Genomic DNA, 18,673 nt, shown 5'->3' with positions numbered 1-18,673 from the left:
AACTCCAAGGTCTGGTCTCCTGTCTCCAACTTCCCTGTTTAGGACATAAATCACACTGTTCCCTGTGCTGGCAAGTGGGCAGGGATCTTCCCTGACCAGGCAGGGCAGGGATCGGTGCTCCTGGGAGCTGCTCCAGGCTTGTTGCAACCCCACAGAGCAGCATGGCAAGAGAGCACTGCACTTTCAGGCTGAAGACATGAGGAGGATGGATCTAGGTGGGCATTCCTCCTTGCAAAAGGAATTGATTTAGCAGTCATGAAGGGGCTGGCTGTCCATGGTGGAAAACTTTCTTGGGAAGCAGCAGGTTCCCACACAAACCGTTTCCTCCCTGTCCAGCTGGGAGAGTCCCTTGCTTGTCTGGGGTCACCAAGGCTGGCCCTTTCCCTTACTTGAGGTACTATAATCTTTCCCCTCACTCAAAGCCACTGCTGCTTCAAGAATTTAAGGGTCTGTGCATTTGCCCAGATGTGGTTGCATGGGGTAAACAGAAGAAACTATGAACATTCATAGGGTAGGAGTGAGGATCAGGCTCCTTCTCCTCTGGACCTGCAATAACAGCGTGGAAACAGCCTTATGGAAAGCAGTCCTTGCTTTGCATCATGGTCTGGATCTGAGCCCAGCACTGTGTTTGGTGAGGGGAAAGTCCTAACTGGGATCCCAGGGAAAAAGACCCGTAAACAAGCTCAGCTGAAGGCCTCATTTTGATACCTCTTTTTTTTTTTACCTTAGCAAAACTGATACTGGAAGCTCTGAGACATGGAGAGCAGCTCTCAGTCACTCATGGCTTGATGCAGTTCACAGAAACTCATCTGGTGTTTGGCTGGAAGTGAAGTTTCTTTGTGCTCCCAGCAGCGATTGCACTTCTCGGCACTCACAGCAATGTGTGCCCATCAGGTAAGAAACCTGCTCATTTGAACATTTGATCATCAAGTCTTTGGATCAAAGGAAAATCTCTGAGGTGCTTCATTTTTGTGGGAAACACAGAAAGTACACTTGTCCCGTCCTTTCATTTTTCACAGTGGCCTGTGTTAAGCTCTACCTGTCTCAAAGCGCAGGGCTGCACAAAGCTCGAGAGAGGCAATTTCTGTTGCTCCTCGCTCAGCCAGAGGCATTGGCATTGAGCAATCCTGGGCACACCTTTCCCCCAAACCCAAACACGCTGCCGGCACGTACATCGGCACCTGGCTGTAGCAGAGCCCTGTGGTGCCACCAGCCCCGTGGTGCCACCAGCCCTGTGGTGCCACCAGCCCCATGCCCCCCCCGAGGCAGCCCCCAGCAGAAGCAGAAGCAGCAGCACTGAGTCCTTGCCCCACTTACAGAGCTGGGGATGTAAATCCAGCAGCTGCTCCAGCGCTAAGGCAACCAAACCCTTAATGTTGGGGCTGGATCCAATGCCAAGTGTCTGCTGGAAGCGGTGCTACGCACAGCATTAGCTGAAGTGGGAGCTCCCTTTGCAGAGAAATATGTGTATTCATGTGTGCCTGTGTGTGTGCTTGCATGCCCAAGACATCAAATTAGTTCATTTATATTTGGATTGCCACCTACTTTCATGCATTTAAACATTGCCAGCTGTGTTAATGACGGCTGCAGCACATCAACCGCTTCTGTTCTCTCCCAGGCTTGTTATTTTTCGCACTATCTATTCCATCAGACTGTTAGAGCAGAGTTTCTTTCACACAGTCTCAGGTAGGAAATTGTAGTGTAAACTATATGTTTTAAGCATTACTTTATATGAACTGACAGGACCCTGGGATGGTTAGAGCAGAGGGAGACCTCAGAGCTGGGATCAGCTTGCTGCAGAGGCTGAGGTAGACTGAAAATAAAAGCATATTATCATTTTTGGGAGATTTAAAAAACATACGCCTCCTCTCCAATGCTCCAGACTATTGAGCTTTATCAGATTTATTGCAAACTACAAATGCTTTTTGTGTAATGACAGCTCTTTAATTAGAACTTGGAAGCAATAGCATCTGCTGATTATAGCATGGTCCAGCATGTTCATATTCCTCAGTTTTATTTCCAGCTCTGCAACTAAATTGTTGCACGCCTCAAGGCAAGTGACTTCACCTTTCTGTGTCTTTACTTCCACAAATGGGATTAAAACCTCTGCTGGCAATCCCTGGACAGAACCAGCTGAAATGGCACAGTCTTGGTTTACTTTTCTGTACTGCCTCTTTTGGAACCCATGTACCTGTCCAGTGGATGAGGGTTTGGGATTTGCCTTGTCCAGGCAGACCTCGTTAGATGCTCCAGATTTGAACAATGGAAATTTTATAGGTTTCAATTAACTGGCTGGGCAAGAAACAACAGCTTCACAGTAATGAGTCCTCACTCGCATGGAATGCCACTTACTGTCTGATCTCTCCTCGCCAAAGAGAGAAATTAAAATCCGCCGATCCAGGGTGCGTTTCTAGAGTGATGAAAAAGGGGAAAAACCCTCTCGGTTTGAAGTGATCCTCAGTTTTGTTAGTAAAAGGGTTTGTTTCCCAAGAGGGATATTATATACTAGCAAATACGGAAAAAATGAAGCAACACAGTTCAGAGAGAGCGAGCATGATTTATTCTGCTGTCTGCAGTCTTTCCCTCCACCTCGGCAGGGGAAATTGGTGTAGGTGAAGGAAGATGACGGTAGTTGCTGTGATGCTTCTCTTTAAATCCTTTATTTTAGGACTGCTAGATTGATCAACAGGAACAGGATACTTATCATTACAGCCAGAGGTAGCCGCAGTCCCCCACAAAGTCACTGCAGCCCCTTTTATTAAGAATTTCTAATGCAGGCAATGGATCAAACCAAGGCAGTCAGAAGGGAAGTACACAAGGAAGCAGAGGCCAGACCAGTGCTGAGAAGTGGTAAAAAAGACAGTAAATTAGTATTACGCATGCTTATGGGCAAGCAGTGGTGTAAATCACAACAAGCAAGTTGCAATCTTTTTCTAGTCTTACTTAAAAATGTTCCCAAAATCTGTGAGTACATCATTGCAGAACATCAAATATTTTGCAATGCCACAAGTGCTGACCTTAAAAGACACCACAAATCTCACTGGGAGTTTCATCCATTTGCAGTGGAAACACGAGGTCTTTAATAGTAGGAATGTTTCAATAACTTTCCGGGATTTTTTTCCACTTTGGCACAGCTGTTCCCTGACAGATTGCAAAAGGGAGGAATTCAGTAGTAACAGCTTGATCCTGCAGGATGCTGTCGCCTCTGTGCCCAGGGCTGCGTGCCCACAGCCTCTACCCAGGGCAGCTCCGTGTCTCACGGGATTATTTAGCTTTCTGCAACGAGGAGCCGTTCTTGCCCGCTTGGCCTTGCCACTGACTTTTCTGTTTCTGTGGGAATGAGCCCAAATTGGTGCCATTCTCTGAAGGGACTCATTAGCCTTTCTGTCTAGGAAAGGCCTCAGTGTTTTCTGAGCAAAGCTGCGGAGCTGCGGGTCCTGCACTTGGGGCACAACAACCCTGTGCAGTGCTACAGACTAGGAGAAGTCTGTCTAGAAAGCTGCCTGGAGGAGAGGGACCTGGGGGTGTTGGTTGACAGCGACTGAACATGAGCCAGCGGTGGCCCAGGTGGCCAAGAAGGCCAATGGCATCTTGGCTTGGATCAGAAACAGCGTGACCAGCAGGTCCAGGGAGGTTCTTCTCCCTCTGGACTCGGCACTGGTGAGACCGCTCCTCGAATCCTGTGTTCAGTTCTGGGCCCCTCACCACAAGAAGGATGTTGAGGCTCTGGAGCGAGTCCAGAGAAGAGCAACCAAGCTGGAGAACAGGCCTTATGAGGAGCGGCTGAGAGAGCTGGGGGTGTTTAGCCTGGAGAAGAGGAGGCTGAGGGGAGACCTCATTGCTCTCTACAACTGCCTGAAAGGAGGTTGTGGAGAGGAGGGAGCTGGGCTCTTCTCCCAAGTGACAGGGGACAGGACGAGAGGGAAGGGCCTCAAGCTCCGCCAGGGGAGGTTTAGGCTGGACATTAGGAAAAAATTCTTCACAGAAAGGGTCATTGGGCACTGGAACAGGCTGCCCAGGGAGGTGGTTGAGTCACCTTCCCTGGAGGGGTTTAAGGCACAGGTGGACGAGGTGCTAAGGGGCATGGTTTAGTGTTTGATAGGAATGGTTGGACTCGATGATCCGGTGGGTCTCTTCCAACCTGATTATTCTATGATTCTATGATTCTATGAGCTACGATGCTGCTTCAAAATTTATGCTTGAATTTTTCCTTCTTAGAAAAGCAGCACTCAATGCTAGATTTAGTAACAACAGTGGCATAAATGAACTATTATGTTATATTAAGGTTATGTAGAGGAAATGTCAAGGGAAATGGCTCCCCCCTTCTGTTCCTAGAACTAAGTATAGACTCCAAATGGGTGTTTATTCTGATAGAATCTAACAGTTCGGGAAGGAATGGGCTTTTTTGTTCATTAAAGAGAAAAAAATCATAGAATCATAGAACAACCAGGTTGGAAGAGACCCACTGGATCATCGAGTCCAACCATTCCCATCAAACACTAAACCATGTCCCTCAGCACCTCGTCCACCCATGCCTTGAACACCTCCAGGGAAGGTGACTCAACCCCCTCCCTGGGCAGCCTCTGCCAGGGACCAATCATCCTTTCTGTCAAGAATTTTTTCCTAATGTCCAGCCTAAACCTCCCCTGGCGCAGCTTGACACGTTTGCTGTGGCTGTTATGATCAACATTAATTAAACCTCTTGTTCAGACATAAAATACTCAATATTGCATAAACAGTCCTCAGGCTTTACCCATACGGTACTAACAGGGTCAACGGTAAAGTTCTTGCCAGCTTCAGGAGGCCAAAGGGGTTTTTCACCGTTCTGGCTCTTCCTGGTATTTGCTGCCTCACAGATCAGTGCATTGCAGAACACTCTGTTGTTCAAAAGAAGGCAGAAAACATGTTTTCCCTCTTTTCAGCCTGGCCTTCCCTTGTCAGAACAAGGGAGGAAAACAGGAGGCTGAAGCATAACAAACAGGAGCAGGGCAGGGTGATATTTGGTTACTTTGGGGCAACTTAGCTGGGAATGAACTGCTCACTGGTTTTAATACAGCTATGCTGGTCTATGTGAGAGAAAGGCACCCTCAACACCCAACAAGCCCCTGCAGGCTGCTGTCGCTCTGCACAGGGACGGGCTCTGCTCTGCGTAAGGTGATGATGCTTTCCACAGAAGTGGACCCAAACTGCTGCATTGGGTTGGAGCTGGGAGCGGTGATTTTTCCTCTTTACCTGGTCCGGCACCCAGAAATCCCACCTCCCTGCAGCACAGCGTGTCGAGTGGGCACTGGAACAGGCTGCCCAGAAGGTGATTCAGTCCCCTTCCCTGGTGGTGTTTAAGGGACAGGTGGATGAGGTGCTCAGGGACATGGTTTAGTGATTGATGGGAATGGTTGGACTCGATGATCCAGTGGGTCCTTTCCAACTTAGTGATTCTATGATTGTTGCTTTGGAACTGACACCAAATTCACTGCTGCCTGTGGCAAAAGCAGAGGTGGCCAGGCCATCAGAGGTGGACCAGCTGTGATGGTAAGGAAGTGTGTTCTCCCTCGGCAAGGACACAAGAACTGACGTTCATTGTGTTCCCAGTGCACAATGGGACAGGACACCAGCAGTCACCTGCTGCAGGAGTTTAAATGGATCAGAGTGTTACTTTTTAGCCACTGGAATGGTAATTTTTTTTAATTGCTCCAACTTGATTGCATGCAATCATCTGCCTTCGAGGAGAAAATGCAAGGAAGGATGTCTCAACACTGAGGTCACCCTCTTCTAATTACTCCCCTAGGACTACTTTGCAAACTTCCTATCTGACCAGTGTTGAAACTCAGGCAAACATTTATCCGAACGGAGGCTCCTTTTGGTGACCTCTCATCATTAACTGTAGAAATTAATGTAGCGTTTCAGCTCATACCTATATAAAAATAGATACCTAACATGATGTCAGATTGCAGCCCACTGAAGTAGATCCATAACTAAGTCGGTCCTATCTTACAGCACTACTGTTCCTGCGAAGATTTTTAAAACATAAAGCCGCATGTAAGCATCTTTGAGTGTAAGTCTTGCTGTGGCTTTGGTTTTGGTTCTAGTTGTTGTTTTTTTTCTCTTAATAAAAAGCTTTCCAGAAATGAGCCACAGAGCCTGGCTTTGAAGCGGTTGGTCTGATGGGACATGATGCTGCACTGATTCAGCGAGCACGAGGCTGGGAGCAGCTGGCTCTGGCTCAGGTGTTCCCAGGGACCTGCTGTCCTCACTGCGGGGCTTCCTGCTCCCCCAGCACTAATTTCCTGCCTCCAAGAAGCAGAGTTTGTTCCTTCCCTCCTCAACAGAGCAGCGTGACCTTGCATGTTTGTTTTGAAAAGCTGTCTGCAGAACTCTTCAGAGTTGCTCTCTATTATAAAGGGAAAAATTAAAATCAAGCGAACAGTCACCTCTTTGAAAAAGAAAAAGCGAGTGATTTTGCTTTGTGTAGCAAGATGCACTGGCCTCTGCATCTGCAAAGGATAATGGTTACAGATTTTTCCAGCATAAAGTGACTTACAGCTTAAATTTTTCTCACAAGTCCCTAAGGCCAGGCCTACATTAGGAGCTTATGATAATAAGGGGATGCTGGTTAAAGAAAAGATTTCTTTTATGCCATTTCTGTATCATTATAATCCCATTGTAGGTGTATATTTAAATCCTTTTTTTTTTTTCCTGTTTAGGTTATTTTACTTACTGAACTGGAAGAGGCTCTGCCAGCAACAGTATCCTTACCAGGAAAATTTTTTCATTTTTCGTGCAATGAGAAAATCTGGTGTTAGAGACAGGGCTGCTGTGCCAAGGCTTTTTATTATTCTAGACTGTGTCTTCAGACCAGAGATTTAAGTGTATTTTGGATAGCAGGTAGGTGCCAAACTGCCTTTAGCAGTCTGAATCTTGGGGACTAAAGCCCATCGACCATCAGTGTAAGGTGGTGCCTGGTCATAGCACCCAGCAGCACCAGTCCTGCTGATGGGAAAACAAATCCTGTTAGAGATGGGATATGCGTCTTTCCCGCAGAAACATCAAAAACAAAAGCAAGGAGGGGTGGGGGAAAATATATATTTCACTTATAATCATAGAATAGTTTGGGTTGGAAGGGACATTAAAGATCATCCAGTTCCATATATTCTCTCTCAGCCTGTCCTCACAGCAGAGATTCTCCGTTCCTCTGATCATCCTTGAAGCCTCCTCTGGACCCATTCCAACAGTTCCATCTCCTTCTTATGTTGGGGATTCCAGGACTGGACACAGTACTCCGGGTGGGATCTCATGAGAGCAGGATAGAGGGGCAGAATCACTTGCTGTCCATGATTCTTTTGATGCAGCCCAGGATACAGTTGGTCTTCTGGGCTGCGAGTGCAGGACCTTGGTACATGTACTGCTGAAGTGAATAGTATAACTGAGGTATCAAAGCAGCCTTTGAGTTGGAGGATCTGAGTTCTCTTTTGATTCTGATGCAGCAAACTGTTTAAGCATATGCTTATCTCTGTTATAGATCTGGTTAGAAAATAAAAGAGAGAACTGAGGTGTAGTAGCCAAATCTCCAATGCTGATTTAAGGCTTTTCTTCCCATTGTGGTTTTCTTCTGTCTGGGATTTATAGGGGAAAAAAAAAAAAAAAGCAAGTAGAGAGCAGCTTCTGGCTGTTCTGGCAGCCCTGAACAGCAGCCAGGAGGTGCAGAATGACCTTTTATCCAGAGAGAAGAGCAGCAGATCCAACACGTGGGACGGAAGAGTTGTTCCCACATTCTCCAAGGCTTGCAATGGTGTTTGTCAAGTGAAGTTTGTCAGGCCAGAGTCCCGCTTATAGATCCATGGGAGCTATTCCTGACACCGGGTGTCCCATCCAAGTGCTATTGTGTCCTACATTTTTAGCATTGCTGAGTATATAAGCAGATAAGGAGAACAGGCTGCTAAAAAGAGTAAGTGAAGTAGGCTCCCAGCTTGGATTACAACAGAGAGGGGAGGCACAAGGTCATGGCAGGAGCATGGGCAACACCACCGGGTGGTCAATCCACAGACCAGCCACACAGTGGGGGGAGCAGAAAGCTCATCAAACACCTCTGCAAGTGTAGGAGAGGTTTACAGTCCTTATTTCCAGCGGGCAGCAAACAGATGTGGTATTTAAGGCAAAGAAACTCATTGTCATGTGCAGGGTTTTACGTTCAGAAATGCTGACAGTTCAAGAACAGGTCTGATGGTTCAAGCAATGCATGCTCAGAGCTGCTGCTCAATCAAGCACTTGCCTGTTCTCACTCTGCTTTAGTCCTTTCCTGGTGCCCCTAGCTGCCGTTTTCCTCGTCAGCCTGAAAGCCTATGTCCTACCTACCAGAAAGATTTGAATTCTGAGCAAGTTTGCACCGAGGCAGTTATTTTGGGTGGAGGTTCTGTCAGAGCCTGTGGTTTGAGCAGTTTTGCTTTGAGTCTTGGGTGGAAACCTGTGCTCAAAGTGAGATTCACATGCTGCAAAAGAATCAGGCAGAAGCGTTTGCACAAACTTCTGAAAGTTAAAGTTTCAGATTTGTTCAGCCCTCAGAACAGGGTTCTTCCCTGTTCTGAGGGTGCTGGAGTGTAAAGGTGTCTCTTGGCCAGAGGGGATGCACCACACATCCTTCTGCTTCTCACCTTTGATCGTGTGTGTTGACTATAGTGGCTGAACCTTAGAGACTCTTGACCTGCTTCTCTTTTGCTGTGGGCCTATTGCTGCTTCCCTGGTCTTGCTGCATGGGTAATATCTGGGCTTTATCAAGCCCAGTTTTTGAGAGAGCTGTATATCATTGAGCTCGATCTTTAGTTTAATGCTAATCTGCTGGCAGGTCACAGACGTAGTTTTCTTTCTCTTGTCCTATAGTCCTAGTTGGATGTCTTGGCTGCATGCTGGAGGATTTCTCGGCGTCCTGTGAACGATGAGGTTGTGGTTGTGCCCTTCATTCTATGACAAGTTCAGTATTTTTTGGAAGTGCCTGGGCTGAAATTTGGAAGTAAGGAAAGAAGAGACCCAAGTGCAGGTGGTGAGGTGCCAAACCTCCCTCCCTTCTCTGCCTCGCTGCCTTCCCTGCCTCACCAGCCCCAAGGGAGAAGCAATACTGGTCTCAGGACGTGGTGCAATATCTGAATTTATGTAATAGGTCTGTCCTGTAATGGCTTAAATGAAGAGCCAACTATTAATACTACAAAACGCTGTGAAGCCTGTCCGATTTGAGATCCAAACGTGTGGGATGTTTCTGATTGTCACTGTGTGTGTCCATCCCTAAAGCCACCCCCTCTCCAAATATATAAATGGGGCATCTAGAAGAAAGGAACTCTGTGACTTCTCAAGCTGAGGACAGACACTGCTCCATTTGTCCTCCTCCAGCATGCTCTCCATGCTGGAGCTGGAAGTCATTAACTCTCATGTTTCCACCTACTTTGAACTCTGATCTAAGCTTATTATGCCGAGTTTCCTCTTTGGATCCGTGCAGTGCTGGTTTTGTTGCTGCTCTGATGAAAGAAGAGCTGTTTAGTGGCTCAATCTCTACATCTTTGCTATGTCCTTGCGACCTGCTCAGAAGATACAAGCTTAATGAGGCAGGATCGTAGGTACTTATGGTCCCACCTGCGCAATGGGAAGGAAGCACATGGCTGTTTAAATGGGAAGCTGTCTGAGATAAAGGAAATTTACTCTGGAACAGGCAGCACTGAAAGACCCAGTATATACAGCAGTAAATACGAGCCATATGTAAAATGGAGCATTGTTAAGTATTTTCTTGTCCCATGGGACAAAATGAGGAAATGAGCCCCATTCATCTTTGCAATCAGTGAGATTTTGTCTGAGCAAGTGGGCTAGGACTGAAGATTTTGACTAACCTGCAAAAAAACAAGGATTGAAATTAAAAAGTGTAACACTGCACCGAGTCTGCCTGTAGTGACAGGGACAAAAGGTTTTAAAAGTAGGATATAAAAAGCGTATCTGTGACTAGGTGGTCCTGGAGAGATTTGATTGAGGGTTATCTAAATTGTTTATCCTTTCCCAGGGGTAAGGAGAGTCATGAATATACTGATGTGTGCTTTGATTGACAGTTAATGGCTGCATTCAGTTCTGTCCCTTATCTCCCCATGAGAAATAGTTAGTGAACAAAGCCCTGTCCAGCCTGGGTGTATAAATGTATTAAACAGTTGCCATTTAAACTTGATATGTTGATCTAATGTGTTCTTTAAGTATACAGGTACATATTACTAGTGATAGCATCTGGTTCAAAAAGGAAAAAACAGTGCATCACTGAGGTTATTGTAAAAACAACTGAGGGTAGCTACAGTTTCCCTGAGAATTGCTGCTATTTTGTTTTACTGCAAGTACGTTTGTATAAAGGATTTTATAGCACTTTAAGCTGCTTGATCCTCATGCACAATACGACCTCTGATTTTTTTCCCTTCCTTCTTGCCTTTCCTCTATTCCCCCTCCGTGTAGCAGTTGTTTGTTCTAGAGTTTGAGCTCCTTAGAGAGGTTTTCCTACCTTCATCAGCATTAAGGTCAGTTCATTTGCAGGGTGAAGACTGAGCCAGCTACAGTGAGCACGTGGCAGGATGCTTCCAAATTTGGGGTGGTGTATCTGTTGTGGATGTTACGTTTCTAGCCTCTGAAGATACACATCCAAACCTCTTGGGTCAAGCCTGCAGGCAGCAGGGTGAATTGCTCCTTATGGATTTACCTTTCCTGGTTGAGCATTTACAGCAGGCACTAACACCAGTTCTTATTGTGCAATCACTTGCCTTCAGAGAACTTGCAGGACTGTGTAAGACTGGCCGTGTCTGTGCTGCCCTGTTACAGCTTTGTCCCAGTTATGACCTTAAGGCTTAATATTTTACTATGCAAGTTGCTGAAATGGCTTTAGCTGGGCCAAAGAAGGGCTGTAAGGGAGGCTGAGCAGGTAAAGCAGGTAGAGCAGAGAGCTGGATTTCTCAAGCAACATCTCAGTCTGCTTTAGCATCTCAGTTGAAAGCGTGAGAGCTGATGGTGCTGAAGGTGAAATGACAGTTCAGCCACAAGCTCTGTAGGGAGACGTCAGCCGCAACAGTGTCCCGTGGTTAGCTCCACTGACAACTCCTTTGTACCAAGACAGCAAAGGGCTGAGGACTCAGCGGGCGGTCAGCACCCAGCAGGCAGAGCCTTCCGTGCAGGTGGCGATGCTGAAGCCCAGCTGCCCAATCTGCAGCACCAACAGCCTCGGTGGTGGGTGCTTCAGGCTGAGGCAGGTGGCCTGGCAGTAGCAGCTTTTATTTGCTAACTGGATATCAGGACAGCTGATGGCCATATGGCTTTTCATCTGGATTTCTTCTACCGAGCCTTGCAGCTTGGCGCTGGACACCTCTTAGCGAGCCTGCAAACAGACAGCCCCAACCCTGAGTCTCAAGTCCAGAAGCACAGGGCAGCTTAGGGCTCTTTGCTACCTCGTGCCCAGCAGAGCTTGGTCAGGACACGGCACGTACTTTGTTCCCTGTGCCCCTCGGGAGCTGCCCGTGGCTGCTGGGAGAACCAAAGAGCAGCCTGGGCACAAGGAGGAGAGAGGGAGCTGCCCGTGCCAGACTTGGGGAGCCCTGGGAAAGCTTGGGGCCCTCCAGGAGCTGTGGACTCGGAGCTGTGTGAGCTTGTTCCCATAAATTGACCTCATCTCTCCTTGGCTGTCCTGGTTGTGCTGGGACTAGTGTGTGCGGGTTCTAGGCAGAGGGCTGACTTCTGAGTAAGAGTGGGGGTTTTGTTTGTTTGTTTTGGCTTTTTTCTTTCTCCTGGTGCAGCCCTGTCAAGTCTGGACCAGCTAGCAGGGCTGTAACCGTCGTTCTGCAGGAGCTACTTGAACTGAAGGAACAGTGGGGTTTGGTTTGGTTTTTAATGGAAAGAAAAATCTTCTGGTTTTTTTTTTTTTTCTGGATCAGCACTCTTCGGGAGAACATTAAACTGCCTTATTTTTCCTTACCCAGCCCTTTCCACAAAAAAACACTCTTCTATTCTTGTCTCTTTTAACAACTCCTCTTGCTTGAGTGAAGCATCCTAATTACAAAATAGCTCTAGGCTGCTGGCACAGGCTTGGCAAAGCCATCCAGCTCTCCCGAGATGAATATCTGCGCAGGGCAATGCCACCAGGTGTAAAGCTCCTCTGGAGACGAGGCAGGAAGGGAGATCTGGTGCTCTGCTTGGTTTGTACCCCAAGAGTCGGGGTCTGAACGAGGCTTCCTTTTCTGGGCTTGCTAGCAAGAGTGACTAGTGTGGTGTAGGCTTGGCAGCAGAGCCAGGCTGTACAGTATGACAGGTGGAGGAGAGAGAACTGTGGGCGTGGAGAAGTGTGGGTGCAGAGAAACTACTCAGTGGAAGGGTGAGTTAAGAAGGAGTGAGTAGGGAAGAGCTAGAGGCATAGGTGTCAGTTAGGTGAAGTGGCTCCTGCCCACGTGCTGCTCTGGCATCATAGAATCATAGAATCACCAGGTTAGAAAAGACCCTACCAGATCCTCAAGTCCAGCCAAAGAATCATAGAATCATCAGGTTGGAAAAGACCCTACCAGATCCTCGAGTCCAACCATAGAATCATAGAATCACCAGGTTGGAAAAGACCCTACCAGATCCTCGAGTCCAGCCATAGAATCATAGAATCACCAGGTTGGAAAAGACCCTACCGGATCATCTAGTCCAACCATAACCTTCTCCTGGGCAAACCCTCTTTTGTGGGATTGTCGGAGTGAGGAAGGGTCTCCTAGAACCCCTGGGCCTCTGAAATCCTCAGGGATTTATCACAAGGTCCTGGAGCACCATGGCACAACAGCCCTGCCGTTTCCAGCGTCGTGGTTCGTGCCCAGCAGCAATGGATACAAATTCGTGCTCAGACTTACTGCAGGTACAACCAAACGTGCAATGGCATTCAAGTATACACCACCCGTGTCCCCCAGCCTCAGAGACCTCTGAGGTGACAGTGCTGCAACTGGACTTGATGGGACTTCCCAACAGTGCTACCAGCCGCTGGGCATGGCTGTGCCCAAGGAACTCTGTCAGGGACACGTCTTGTGTCGCAGAGAGTGGCCCCAAAGCAGCATATTTCTCCTCTTCCTCCCCAGCCCTCAGAGCCACAGCTCTTCTGAGTGTGCTGGAGCATCAAGTTCTTTAGGTGATGACAGAACTCCTTACGCTGGGCAGCACCAGGCTGAGGGGAGGTGCGTGTCAGGGAAACCGAGCATCCTCGGATGAGGAACAGGTGGTCCTGCCGTTATCTGCCCCTTCTCACTGCATATAATGCCCAGTAGAGACAAGGAAGAAATGAAAGTTGCTTTTTCCCATCAGCTTCTTTAGATGTCCACAGCAAGGTCATTCATGGGTCACAAAGCAGCAAAACATGGTCCCTGCTACCACGGGCCAGGGAAGGAGGTTAATGTTTCACGGTATAGTTAGCGTGTAGCGTAGAGCGGAGTAGCTCTGTCAGTGTTTCACTTGGTAGAAATTATTTATTGACAAAGAGCATTTCCAGACTGTCTCAAGGAATACTTTTATGGAAGCTGTTGGGATAACTTCAAAGTTCAGAGAAGCTTTTTGGATCATGAGTTGAAAACTGACCCAGGGATGTACACTCCTGTCAATCAGTAGCATTTAGGAAAGAAAAGATTTAAAAACTCAGAGGCAGATCCAAGCACTTAAAAGGCAGAAGTATTTGCATTTATTCCAGTGGTAAAATGCCAGGCCTTGTGATTTCATGGACCATGTACAGAGAAATAAAAAACATTAATAGGCCAAATACTGAGATCCTCATTACAGTAAAAGGCCTCTTGAAAGTACCTAAGATCTGGCCTCCCGTCAGGGATGTACAATAATTGAGGAAGTTCTCATTGCAGCCTTCAGCCTTATGCTCAGCATCCTCGTTTTTCCTCATCTGCTAACTTTCTTCTTGTTTCCATTCCAATTAAAAGAAAAAAAAAAGAGACGAAACTACCTGCTCTAATTTTATTCTTATTTGTCTGTAGATAAACTGCACATTAAATGATTCATAGATCTTTATCACTTCAGAAAGTTTAGGTTATAAAAAGCTTACCCCTCTCTTTTGATAAAAAGCTATGCAAGCCTTGTGATTTCTCCTTGAAATCTAAGTTAGACAGAGCACTTCTGAGAGCAGTTGTTGATTCCTCAAGTGATCTATGTGACCTTTGCAGAGACAGAGGCGAGTTTGTCCACTCATGTGGCCTTCAGGAAGCATGACTGCCTGGTTTCATCTCAAAAGACCAAGCTGTGGAGCCCATCTAGTTAAGGAAAAGTTGGGTATAGGCGCAAGCTGCATTGGACCATGCCAGGGGCTGGGTCCAGCAGTCTGCATCTGCTGGTTGTACCTTTAAACCATAGTGCTGCTAATTAAATTAGAATTTGCATCTGATGAGGGTTTGTGGGTTTTGGTGCTAGCATGGCTCTTCACACTAGTGCCTCTGTTCCTAGAGCAAGTGCAAGTGGCCAGCTTTGCAGTCAACTCTTCTAGTGTCCATGAGTTGCTCCTTTGCCGTGGTGGGGGGGCCTGATACTTGGCGATGAGAGGAATGAATGAATGGCGTGATATCTCCTGAGTTACAGGTTAGGTTACTTCTTTTGAAACAAGAGTCACCAACAGAGCAAGCTGCCACTAACCCATGTTTGAATTTTTGTACTCAGTCCTTCTCTAACTGGCACATGTCTTCTCCAAGGTCAGTGGAGACCTTCAAATCCACAGGAGACACATTTGGGCATAGAACTGCACCCATGGGCTCTTGAGAAATTAGTAGTAGCCTCTCCAGGCATGAATTCTGTGTTAATATTGTATTTCAGAAACAAAAATAATTGGTTGAATTTGCCTTTTTTTGACGAAGCACGTAGGCTGGAATGGTGTGGCTTTCAGGCAGACACTGGAAAAAAGCCTGAAAAAGGCTTCACCTCAAAGCTGCTTCTCCACAGAGACTGAAGATTCTTCTGAACCAAGACTTTGGATTCAAACAGCAACTTGTTCTGTCACTGGAAGAAGAGTGAATCTGAGCCTGGGCTTCTGGGCCACCTCAGACCTTGTACATTGATCTGGTTGCCACCAGCCCAACTGGAAATTGATGGTTGACCATAAAGACAGTACAAAATCTATTCCAATGTGGTATTTTATGGAAGCTATTAAATCTGTCACCTGACCAAATCTGTAACTGAAAATGTTTATCTTCTGTCACACATTCACCTTTCAGTAACAATTCAGTAGTTGCAAAGACTTTTTAACCTTTGCCCACAGTTTTTCTTCTGATTTAAAATGATAAATGCTCTCCTTGTTAATCACTATGCTTCCTTCAGTTGATTTTTAAAACGCAGACTAAAAGGAAGGAGGGAATAGTAGTGAGATCTCTTTGGCTTGCTAACTTTTTCAGGCTGCTGAAGATCAATGGGAAAACTGGAGGCTGCTCTGCTGATTATTTTAGCAATTGTACACAAATGCTTTGAAATCTGGAGAACAAGGAGGATTTTGGTATGTGTGTATATAGTGTGGAGGAGGACGTACAAGGAAAAAGGGAGCGAGTTTGACTTATCTTAAATCATGTTTAGTATTACTAATATAGAGAGCAGCAAATACTTTGCATTCCAGTGAACCAGACCAAACCCCTTCACACAGAGAGAGAGGTTTGCTGCTTTACAGGGACTCTTCTGCTTCTTCCAGCATTTTTCCTCAACTCTTCTGTGGCCAGTGACACAACTCAGCATTCAAACTGGTTGAAGACTGAGCCCTTCGACTGCTGTGATTGGGGGTGCAACTTTGGGAGTGCAAATAGTCTTCAGCCTCACAGTAATCAAATTATACTTGTTGGGGCTGGAGCTGCCTCTAGAGGCCAACACAGAAGCTCAAGGAATTGGAGGATGGCTTCTGCCTCTGCACATGACTCGGAACACGTGAGTCCAAGCTGGAAGTGCTAAAGGAGTAGGTGGCTGATTCCAGCCTTGTGTATCTGTCCCACCCACGAGGCAGCAGCGGTGGTGGAGCTGGAGGGGGAGCTCTGCCAGGAATTAAAGCCAGTGTGGCAGGTCTGTTCTTCCAGCACTCTCAAAATCCAAGGAGGAAGAGCCCAACCTCTCCTGCATTAGTGTAATTACAAATACGGAGAAGAGGGTATCTTCTGCAGATGCTTGTCTAGATCAATACTCCCCATTCCTCCAACATGCCCAGGGGTCTGATTTTGCTGTACGTACAGACCTTTGTCCCAAGTTACGAAGATCAGTCTTAAATGATTGCTCTACTGACAACAAATATGGAGAAGAACTGACAAGTGGTGTTTTCTGCTATGTATTAATAACTCTAAACCTGTTATGCAGGATGCAGCAAATGAAAACTCCATATCAGTCAGCTCAAAGTAGCATCATTAACTCAGGCTGTTTGCAAACTTGATCTTGAAGGATTAGCCTAACGAAATGAAAGGGGCAGGGAGAGGAACATCTTGCTGGAATAGGGAAAAAAAAGAAAATTTCTGATGAAGAATTTACCTTGGTGTGCTGAGAACTGATGTCACTGCATGTGGTTGCAACTCTTAATTGTTGTACTTTGTATAGTTTGTATTTTCATGCTGAGCACTAAGCTGAATGCTTCTCCATGGATTTGTTCTTTTACAAGCTATTTGTAATTTAGCCTCATGGCCATTTCTCGAGTCCGTGTCTGTATTTTTGGTTAAATGGTTGCTCATTACCTTTACAGAGTTATATAGCCAACCAGGTGATGCTCAGCCATTGATGTCATAGTAGCACTCTTTCTGCTAACAAGGAGGAGTTGTACAAAACTAAAAAGCAAACCTCAACCCCCCAAAAACTAGCATGTGAGAGGTGTATTTATATTGAATCACTGGATAAAGTTGTGCAACCCTATATGCAACCAAGAGTGGTCAGGCTGCCTCTTCTGCCAGGGATGCCACCCACATCTGCCTGGGTTATGCCTGCATCAGCGGTTTCCTCCAGCCCTCCACCTCGTGCTGAGCCTGCTGTTGCTGGGTGTTGCTGCTCTACCTCCTGAAGCTCCCCCAGGGTCTCTGGGGCTGAGGTTCTGCTCCTCAGAAGATCTCCTCCTGCAGGCAGCTGCTCCTGCACCTTCTCAGGTGCCACAGGTCTCCTCAGCCTGCCTGTGCCAGGGACCCTGATGGGCCAAGAAAATGGAACAAGCCTGAAGGTAAGTAAGCCCTGATTAAAGAAACAGTTTTTATTAACATGTTGGTAGCTGACTGACAAAGTACAGCAGTGATTCAGTAACTCACTGCAAGGAAGCGTTAGGTGAGGCTCCTGCTGGCAGCTGTTTGCAGGAAGCACAGAAGGTTGCTGGAAATACACTGAAATCCAAGAAACACCATATACTAGACCTAAAGCACTGGCTGCTGGTTCGATTTGTTCATTAGGTAATGGCTGCTTGTGAGAGTAGAAACAGAATTTAACTTGCAACAGTAAAACCAGGATAATTTCTAGACTTCTTTGGGGACCAGTTTGCCCACTGTTATTCATGAGGTAATGAAAACAAACCTTCCCACTCTGTAGCTCCTTTCTGTATTGGTGGCCTATTTTTCTGCTTAAGGACAGGGAGGGACTGTTGAGTCACACACAATCTCATGCCCTCCTCCTGCTCTCATTTAAATATTAATATGATGAATTATTACTAGAGTAACAGCTGTGCGCTACTCATATCACAGCAACATAACCTTCCCCTCCTCATCGGAGCAGAGCTATTCCTGACTCACATTTTCTGGTTGACCTTCTCACTTCTTCTGGATGACTTTTTAAAAATCACTTTGTTAGTTCTGGTGTGGTATCATTAGGATAATTGTTTGTTCTGTTCTTTCTGCTTAAATATTAATGATTCTGAGGAAGTCAAAAGATAGCTTCAGTAATGGTAAGTTAAATGTCTGTGTGTATTCTCTTACGAGAAATGTTTGTTTAGAGAGAAAGAAGTATAAGGGATTAAGATCATTCTTTCTAGCACAGAAAAACATCTCCCTCTTTGAGAATTACCAAAATAATATATCGTGTTTTATATGAATAAAATCATTGTATATTAGGTAGCTGGTGTGTCTAGATAGTTCAGAGGGATACCTACCATTGGACCTAGAAGTACTAACTCACTGCATTCTCTGTAGAAGAGAGACTGCTAATAAAATCACAAGGCACCTCTGTGTAGACTGCTGAAAATAAATATTTGGCATCAAACAAAGGGGAGGGAATATGAAGGAAAGATAAAACACTGTGACTTAGCTCGATATGATTGGAAATTCTAAGGTAAAGCATCCCCAGGCAGATTTGGAAACTACTAGGTGTTAAGTTTTGCGGGTAAAGGTTCTCTGCTGAGCACCTTGTGCCTGGTTCTTGTGTTTGTGCATGCATGTGTGTGTGTGGTTTGCAAACCCACAGGGGTTTTTCTCCTTGAAAATGACATTTTCCTGCTGCAGAAGGGGCAGCTGGTTTGTTGGTTTCTGCAGCGTTGTTGGGGAGAACTTAAAGCCAGCAGGAGTTTGTAGAAACCAGGTTTACTGTATTTGCTCATATTTAGCACTGGACGAAAATTTTAACTCACGGCTCTTGTTACTTAGGGAGGAAAAAAATGTGAAATGCTTTTACAAAGACTCTAAAACTAAATGTCCATGTTTTTATTTGAACTTTTTGATTTTAAAAATTTGTTTTA

At 46.1% G+C, this 18,673-nt stretch overlaps 1 protein-coding gene across 2 annotated transcripts in view; it reads left to right on the top strand.

The window, feature by feature from the left end:
• The first annotated feature begins 17,157 nt into the window (after positions 1-17,157).
• MAPK6 (mitogen-activated protein kinase 6) overlaps positions 17,158-18,673 on the top strand; it is a 28,673-nt gene continuing 27,157 nt past the window's right edge. The window contains exon 1 of one of the 2 annotated variants that reach the window (XM_069866360.1): positions 17,158-17,176. The gene's annotated coding sequence lies outside the window, so the exon portion shown is untranslated. Of the gene's footprint in view, positions 17,177-17,679; positions 17,888-18,673 lie in introns of those variants that run through there. The other variant, XM_069866359.1, reaches the window with a different exon arrangement.

This window comes from Phaenicophaeus curvirostris, chromosome 12, assembly GCF_032191515.1.
Source record: "Phaenicophaeus curvirostris isolate KB17595 chromosome 12, BPBGC_Pcur_1.0, whole genome shotgun sequence".
In the NCBI taxonomy this organism is placed as follows: Eukaryota; Metazoa; Chordata; class Aves; order Cuculiformes; family Cuculidae; genus Phaenicophaeus; species Phaenicophaeus curvirostris.
The sequence above is the reverse complement of the archived record's forward strand: the minus strand, read 5'-3'. Positions and strand labels throughout refer to the sequence as shown.